This window comes from Bidens hawaiensis, unplaced genomic scaffold, assembly GCF_021521415.1.
Source record: "Bidens hawaiensis isolate Kalapana, Puna unplaced genomic scaffold, B.hawaiensis_p1.1 tig00011464_1, whole genome shotgun sequence".
In the NCBI taxonomy this organism is placed as follows: Eukaryota; Viridiplantae; Streptophyta; class Magnoliopsida; order Asterales; family Asteraceae; genus Bidens; species Bidens hawaiensis.
In genome coordinates, this window is record NW_027491893.1 from 104166 (window position 1) to 112545 (window position 8380).

General features: G+C 33.7%; 1 long non-coding RNA gene across 1 annotated transcript; it reads right to left on the reverse strand.

Moving 5' to 3' along the window:
* Nucleotides 1–2350: 2350 nt before the first annotated feature.
* On the reverse strand, nt 2351–3334 carry LOC143537986 (uncharacterized). Its single transcript, XR_013136174.1, has 3 exons — nt 3178–3334; nt 2719–2793; nt 2351–2569 (listed from the first exon to the last, which is right to left on the reverse strand). It is a non-coding gene; the product is annotated as an uncharacterized LOC143537986 (long non-coding RNA).
* Nucleotides 3335–8380: the final 5046 nt, after the last annotated feature.

Below are 8380 nucleotides of genomic sequence, written 5' to 3' on the forward strand. Positions count from 1 at the left end.
ATAAATTTTATTTTACCTTACGGGAGCCTTTGATATCTCATATATCCATTTATAAACATCTAATTGATACAAATAACAGATGATGAACGAAAAATGCAATTCAGTTTTAAAAGTATTAAAACCTTTTTGTTGACTTGTACCATAGTTTTTTCACCTAAACAGTATCATTTTATCAAAATAAAAAAGGAGGAAAGAAAAAAGAAAAAGAAATTGTTTGCACCTGAACAGAATAGATCTTTGATTTAGATCAAAAAATTTTTATAATTACTAATTACTATTTAGTGATCTTCACGCATTCATAATCATAATAGCGAAAGAAGCAATATACCTTTGCATCACTTTGGATAACAAATAGAATACTTAGATGTGTCATATTCAATTATTTGTTACACACGAAAGAAAGAAAGAAGTACATAGGAATAAATTAAGTGAAATTGAACATAGAGACAATGACCTCTTGTTTTTCAAGCATGTGACCACAAAATTTATGAGTTCTTCATCAAGTTCCGACAACATATGTAATCAATCGCAAACTTACAATTACAACACTTAAATATCATCTTGCACTGCAGATTCTTAGAACACATGCTACATTTACCATCACTCTTAATCCCTTGAACAAACAAGAGAGGATGCGGGTGGCCATGAACGTTATGAATGCTCCCAAACTTCACATTTAAAAACTTATAGATGTTGTAACTTGCATTTGAGGAATGGGTTTCAGTTTCACAGCGAAGTATTAAAGGAGCACAAGAAGAATGTACCAATTGAGCACATTCATTACAACGATAGAAACTAGAATGGGGATTTAAACTGTACTCACAAATTTCACAAATGTAGTAACTCTTGTGGTTTTCAATTGGGAGGTAACTCAAGTTCACGGGATGCTTGTCATAAGAGTGTGTAATTGTCTCAGGCAACAATAAAGCACAACGCGGATGTATGTATACATCACAACTGCAGCAACTGAAACCCAATAGAGGTGACACACTAGAATTGACCTGTAAACGACACATAAAACACTTATATTCAAAGGGAATGTCCTTAACCAGTGAAAAAAGATGATCAGGATGAGATTTATGTGTGAATTTTCAGGTATAAACCCACAAGTGACATCCACGTAGTAGCGACATTTGGCACAACCATAAAATAAGCATATCCATTGCATAGTAAGCGACAAATCCTACAACAAAATATGTTGCAAAACATATCTGGGACATCTAACATTAGCATGAGGGTATGTTGTGGGTGACCCAGGTGGTTGTCTACTTTTGTTGGTAGTCGAGTACACCACTCATGAGGGCAAAGTTGCAACTCACATCTCCTCCTCCTCGGCTTCTTCAGCATCTTCATCGTTCACCTGCAAATCAATTAGCTTCAAAGGATGCTCGTGTTCAAATACCTTCTCCATAGGTATATATTTCTCTTTCAAATAGAATTGATGGGGGTGGGAGACAAAATTTGTATAGACTGTACTTTGTAGGACTCCTAGTATTATTTATAGCAAGAGAAAATAAGATATTAGATGCTAATCACACAAACTACATTACGTTACTTACAACTTGGGGAAAGAATGTTTTGAAAATTAAAGCTACCATTAACTACTAATAGAACCGGTTCCGAATCTTACATTTTTTCTAACGCCAATTATTTATCAGGTGTGAAAACTACTTTGCAATATTCATTTGATGCACTCATTTCTTTTAGAAAAGATGGAAGTTTTCTACAAGCATTGTAAGTATTGAATTAATATTATTAAGTTTCTTCCAACTCGAGGAAAGATTGTTATGAAAATTAAAGCTGCTATTAAATATTAATAATTAAACTGGTTTCAAATCTTATAGAGGTTTGATTAATTGGAAGTTTATACATTAATCGTTGTTTGAAGCACCTTTTCGATGTAAGTTTTACATCATTTGATTCGTATCGTCACTCCTATCGAAAAGTCTTAAAACATTAGTTTAAAATTCGGATAAAATTTAAAGGATTTTTTTTTTCTAAGGAACCGATGTCAAAAATATTTTCAGATGAAATTATTAAAATACAATCTAATTATTGGTTGATCATCCAACCACCAGCTCCAGCGACCCAACGCCACCTCCATCCACCACTTGACCGTCGTCAATCACTGCCTACATCATTATTCGTGTCGCCATCATCACCCACCATCACCACAAGTCAAAGATCAACTGATCAACTAGAAGCACAAAAGACTCATTGGTTTCAATTTAAAATCAAACACCTAACATGATGCCAAGTTTCCACAAGTAGACTTCATCACCCAAAACAATTTCAAACTCGATAACACGATACGCAAAGACATACCAAATTAAACATCAACTTATACAAAACCAGTAGTATATGTTCATGCAGGAAGAGAACGAAGCATGAGCTACATATTATTAACTAATTCAACAGGCTACAATCAAATTGGCCATTCGATGAAGTTATTTTTTCCTCTTTCACAACCATGTCAAGGGTGAGAGGAACAAAGCTTTTAGACGGGCCATAGAAAATGAGGGAAAACATTTACACCATCCACATTTTCATATATTAATCCTTCTCCAAGCTGCAAAAACAAATCCAAATCACGTAAAATAATGTTCACTTTGGCCTAATCAAATAACTAGAAGCAGAATCTAATATGCAATCGTTCGAAACTTATTATCGCGATTTGATCGTTTGTAATCTTCAAGTGAGAATAATCAAACATAGTACCTTTTCACAGTCGATCTGGAGCAGGAAAAGATCGTCTGTAGTATTCGAGTAAAATCTTTCTAAGGTCGATTTCACCTACAATAAAAAGGTTATCTATTACAAAAAGAAGCATATATATATATATTAATTTATCCATTTTGATTTTGAATTATTACATAAAACGGTCTCATGACCGTTAGACACGTTCACCACCAACATCGGTTTCTACTACCCGAATGCCCAAACCGAACCGTTGCCGAGCTAGCCGACCAAATTAACCATACCTTAGCATTTCAAATCTCGGTTTCAGAATGCACAAATCAACCATTCTTAACCCTTGAAAGTGATTATGTAACTACTAATTAACCAAAATCAAACAGCCAGTGTAGCCTAAACTTGTAAAAACAGAGAACTAGTGTTGACAAATTCAGATCATGCCTAAATCCAATTGGGTATTAAAATATTGAATCGAAAAGGAACCTGAGTGAGGTTGCTGAGGTGGATAAAGCCGGAATGTTTATCAAGTTGTTGACCGAATGTGATTTATTCGTTTGCAGTTCCGACCACTCGTCGGCTGTACTGATTCGGTAAACGAAGTCTTGGGTTTTACTCGATCCTGTGTTTCCGGCCATCACCTGCTTGAAAATTAGTAATTAGGGTTACGAATAATAAAGGATGAATAGATTGAGTATATGTTTATGTATGTATATACAACACAGACAGAAGTAACTCTCGGAGAGATGTCCACCGACAACGAGTGAACTGACCAAATAATAATATCCCGAGTTATTATGATACAAGACCACTAATCAACAGCTATTTCGAGTCGTTTGCTAAAGGGGTTTCCCCCACTCTTTGCTAAAACACCCACTAATACGTCTAGTATAGCTCTATACGAGACGTTATTGGTTGCTTTTTCTAGAAAAAACCACCAATTTTGTCTTATTATGTTTTTTGTCTTATTATCATTAGGGGCGTATAGCCCTATACGCCGCCTCTGATACATATTTTTTTAATTTATTATTTGTTATTATTATTGTTGTTGTTATTATTATTATTATTATTTATTGTTGTTATTAACATAACCGGGGTTCTAAACATCCGTTTGGATCGATCCAGCGGCATTAAGTTCGTTTTTACTTATATAATCATATCTCAAAGTTTCAGGTTCTAAAATGTCACTGGAATCGATCCAAACGGATGTTTAGAACTCCGGTTATGTTAAATTAAATGTTTAAGCGAGCTGGTACTGACCAGAATCTAAACATCGAGTCGGAAGTCGGGTTTTGGTCAGTAGCCTTAAAATTTTGTTACAAAAATAAAAGTTTTTTAGACCGAAAGTCGGTTCCGACCAGAAGTATGAGAAATTGACTAGTCAAAGATGTTTGACTTTAGCCTCTAGTTCCTGAAAATGCGATTTTTAGCCTTTTTAAGCGATTTTAAAGATTTCTAAGGGACATTTGGCATAATTGAAAGTTATGAAGTTATAAAATAAGTTAAACCAAGTTTAATACCAATAAATACAAGTTTTAAATAGTTCGAAAGATCCGAATTACGATCCCCAATCGGTTTAATGAATACAAATACAAAAAATTCGATATGTTACAGCACCCTCATCGGAATTATAACAGTAATAATAATAACAATAATAATAATAAATAATAATAACAAATAATAAATTAAAAAAAAAAATATCAGAGGCGGCGTATAGGGCTATACGCCCCTTCTGATAATAAGACAAAAAACATAATAAGACAAATTTGATGATTTTTTCTATAAAAACCAACCAATACGCCCCCATATAGGGCTATATGGGACGTATTGATGGGTGTTTTAGTAAAAAATGGGATGTCCCTAGCAAGACCCTTCCTAAAAATAAGCTTTCTCAATAAAAGAGCTCAAGCCCGAGCTCTAGTTGTCGAGCTTGAGCTCGCTCATGAGCCTAAACAAGTCTATTATTTATATAATTTTTAATTTAGCATATTAAATATTTTTTCATAATAACTATTAGTGTATGAAAAATTACAATAATTATTAATATATGTAAAAATATGATAAAAATAAGAAAATAAATATTATGTTATATAAAAAAATAAAAAATAAAAATTAAGTATTAATATAAGTAACATAATTAATGAATAAAGCTCGGAAAACCACCCACCAGCCAAGCTTGAGCTTTTGAAATAAAGCTCGAAACCTGCTGAGCTAGAGCTTAAAACTAACAAGCTGAGCTTGGGCACCCCTACCAAAAACTAAGACATTGTGTTAAGACATTTGATCGAACATCTAGAGTTCACTAAATACTAAAGGTTATATAACCCCCAAAATATACAAAAATTAAAACCGGCTTTAAGCACCCTGCGCCCATGAACTGATGAAAGACTGTTACTGAAACTAAAAGGGGCCGACTGAAGACTAGTTTCAAGTTTCAACACTTGTGTTTTTTGTGTCAAACATTTGATCGAACACCTACAGTGCACTAAATACTAAACCTTATAAACAACCCTGAAATATACAAAATTACACCCGGATTTAAGCGCCCATGATATATAATTACAACAATTAAAACCAACTAAGAAAAAAAACCACATATATCTATTTATTATATTAATAATTATCATAAAAGTATATGTTTATAATAGATACAAGTTATGTAAACAATAGGCTTGCGAGCAGACTTGAGCTCGACAAGTGGAGCTCGGGCTTGGGTTCTTTTATTAAACAAACTTATATTTAGGCCCGAGCTCGCTTAACAAAGCACACCCCAAAACTAAGGCATTTGTGTTAAAGACATTTGATCGAACACTTGGCGTGCACTAAATACTAAACCCGAAAATATACAAAATTGCAACCGGGTTTAAACGCCCATGAAAGACAGGTAATGAAATTACAACATACTGAAACAATGAAGTCATACCAGTAGCAATTTCAGTGGCAGAAACAGAGCACTTAATAGCATTTGGGTTTCTTCTTGAATTCAAAAAAGATGGAGACTTGATGATGGGAAACGAATAAGAAGATAAGGTTCGATTAACAGCGAATTGGGTTTTGATAAAAGGTGAAGAAAACGAGAAGGTGGTTTGATTATTATTAGGGTTTAGTGTTGGAGTGAGTGAATTGGGGATTCCAGTAGCCATTGATTGCATCCCTCAGTTCACAGAAGAAGACTCTATGAACACAGAGGGAGCAAAATGGAGTATGGAATGGAATAATAATAATATTATTGGATGCTGATACAAGAGGTAATGAGGATAGTAGAGATAAGTTGGAAAGGAAATGTATGGTTTGAATCAACATGGGAAGATGGGTTTTTCACTTTTTCGGGTTATTAATCGTGTCGGATCAAATTGTTTAACGTGAGCCGGACCTGTATTTTTATCTGTGTTAAAAACATTGGTTGTAATTCGGAGACACTGAAGGCGTGTAGCATGAGCGCGGCTCGTTAGCTTATTTACCTGGGTGATAGTGCTGATCAAAGTGTAAATCTGGTATATTAAACAGTTTGGTGGGTTGGAATTTATTGGGCTACCATTATGTGATATGGGGTGGAAACTTTTTGCCTTTTCTTTATATTATTGTTACTTTTCGGATCATGTCGGGTTGGGTTGGAATGTTTAGCCTAAACATGACATGCATTTTATTTGTTTCAAGTAAAGTTAGTTGTAACATGAAAATACTTAAAAACGTCTAGTCTGAAAACAACCTGCTAAACTCAAATGTCTAAGCGTGTCAAACATGTTGTTGGATAGTAATCAAGTGTTAATATGGTGTTATGGAATTGGAGTAATAATATTAATTAGTAATGTATATGGAGTGATGGATATAAGAGGTAAGGAAGAAAGTTGAGATAAGTTGGAATGAAAATGAAAGGCTTGAAGATGGGTCATGGGCTGGGCTCTAAGGAACCACTGTATGATATGGGCTGGAAAATTCTTTAGTTTCTTTTTTAGGTTTTCTCATAAGTAATAAGTGTAAGGTTGAGTTGTTGGGGATCGACTCGTTCAACCCGAACAACCCTTGTCTTATTTGTCAAATGCACCAACTATTATCAGGAGACACTTAAAAGTGTCACCCGAACACAACTCGTTTAACTCGTTTATCTAGACAGGCTGACAAGTGATAATCGAGGTATAAGCATGGCGTGTTAAATTGATAGAATGGCTGTAATAAATGGATTAGACGGATTCGAGGGTCGACATGATTAATTAAACATGTACCAAAGGGTTTTTTTGCCTAGCGGTATCAAGGTATTGAATTATGTTTTGTCTTTCCATGTGGTGAATGTTCACATCATGTGAGTGATGAAATAAATTGTGGAATTTAAGTTGTTTAAAAAAGATAAATAGGTCGTAGGTCGACATGTTTAACTAAATGTGTTAGCAGGTAAACACGACCCAATTATCAAGCGGGTTAATTACAAAAACCCAAAACCTTGTTTTTCTTATCGTATAGGAAATTTTCATCCCTATACCAAACTAACTAAAATGAAGCAAATCAATTAGTTTAAATGCTTTAAGATTTATACAATTTAGACGTCGGATTTAACGATTAGGCCGACAATTTAGACGTTGAAGGCAGACATGTAAACAAAAACAACAAAATCCAATTATCCATGAACCACGTTTGTCGAATTAAAATTTTTATTGTAAACTTACATTCAGATCACAGTCAACCCAATCAGTGTCTTATAAAGATATTACCTGAGAGTATAACAAGAACCAGTGGTCTAGTAGTAGAATAGTACCCTGCTACGATATAGATCCGGGTTCGATTCCTGGCTAGTGCAATTACCTTTTTCTCTTTATATACCTGACACTTGGAGTAAGGAATTCTGTTTTAGTATATCTGTCACTTGGAATAAGGAATTTTATTGTCAAAAAATAACATATTGTTACTTATTTTTACAGATTGCATTATACGATACCTAGCATATTAATAAGTGATATGTTCATCTACACTCGTGAGTCTGCCAACTCAATATATGATGCCCTATCTCATTTATCAAATGCTCTTTAATCTATTGTTGAGTTTGGGCTCTAATTCGTTTAAACACAACTCAGTTCAAACTTCAAGCGAACCCATCTTATTAGCTATGAGCATATATTACATCCCCTAAATGAGATGAAAGTCTCGCGTACTATTTATAAATATGGTTCCTTCACGTCTAAAAGTACATTTTAAGATTGTCAAGAGTAAAATTTCATCGATGTTTGGATCATATGTAATATAGTTTTAAGAATAACCGGTTAACATGCTCGTTTTCATCTAAGAAGCATATTGAATAATTTTAAAGCATTTTTATTTACTTTAAAATAACATAGTGGCCAACATAACACCACTAAGTGAAACATATAAGTTGGTAAGATGTCCCTCAACACTAGGATGTTATATAATTTAAATATGATGTTAAAGGGTCTACAACTAAATAAACTTGAGCATATAGGACAAGTATCTTGACACTTGAAACTTATTTGGAGAAAGCAAAAGTAATTTATTAAGAACTTATAAGAAGGGTCACTTTTGCTTAAGTATATATATTAAACAAAAGGATAAGCTAATTTATACAAATAAACAAGTAAATGAACCTTATCATTTGTGTTACATTATGGTGTTTAGGGGTCCTACATTATTTTCAAATGGAGTGTAGAATCAACAAGTAAATGAAACTTATCATTTGTGATAT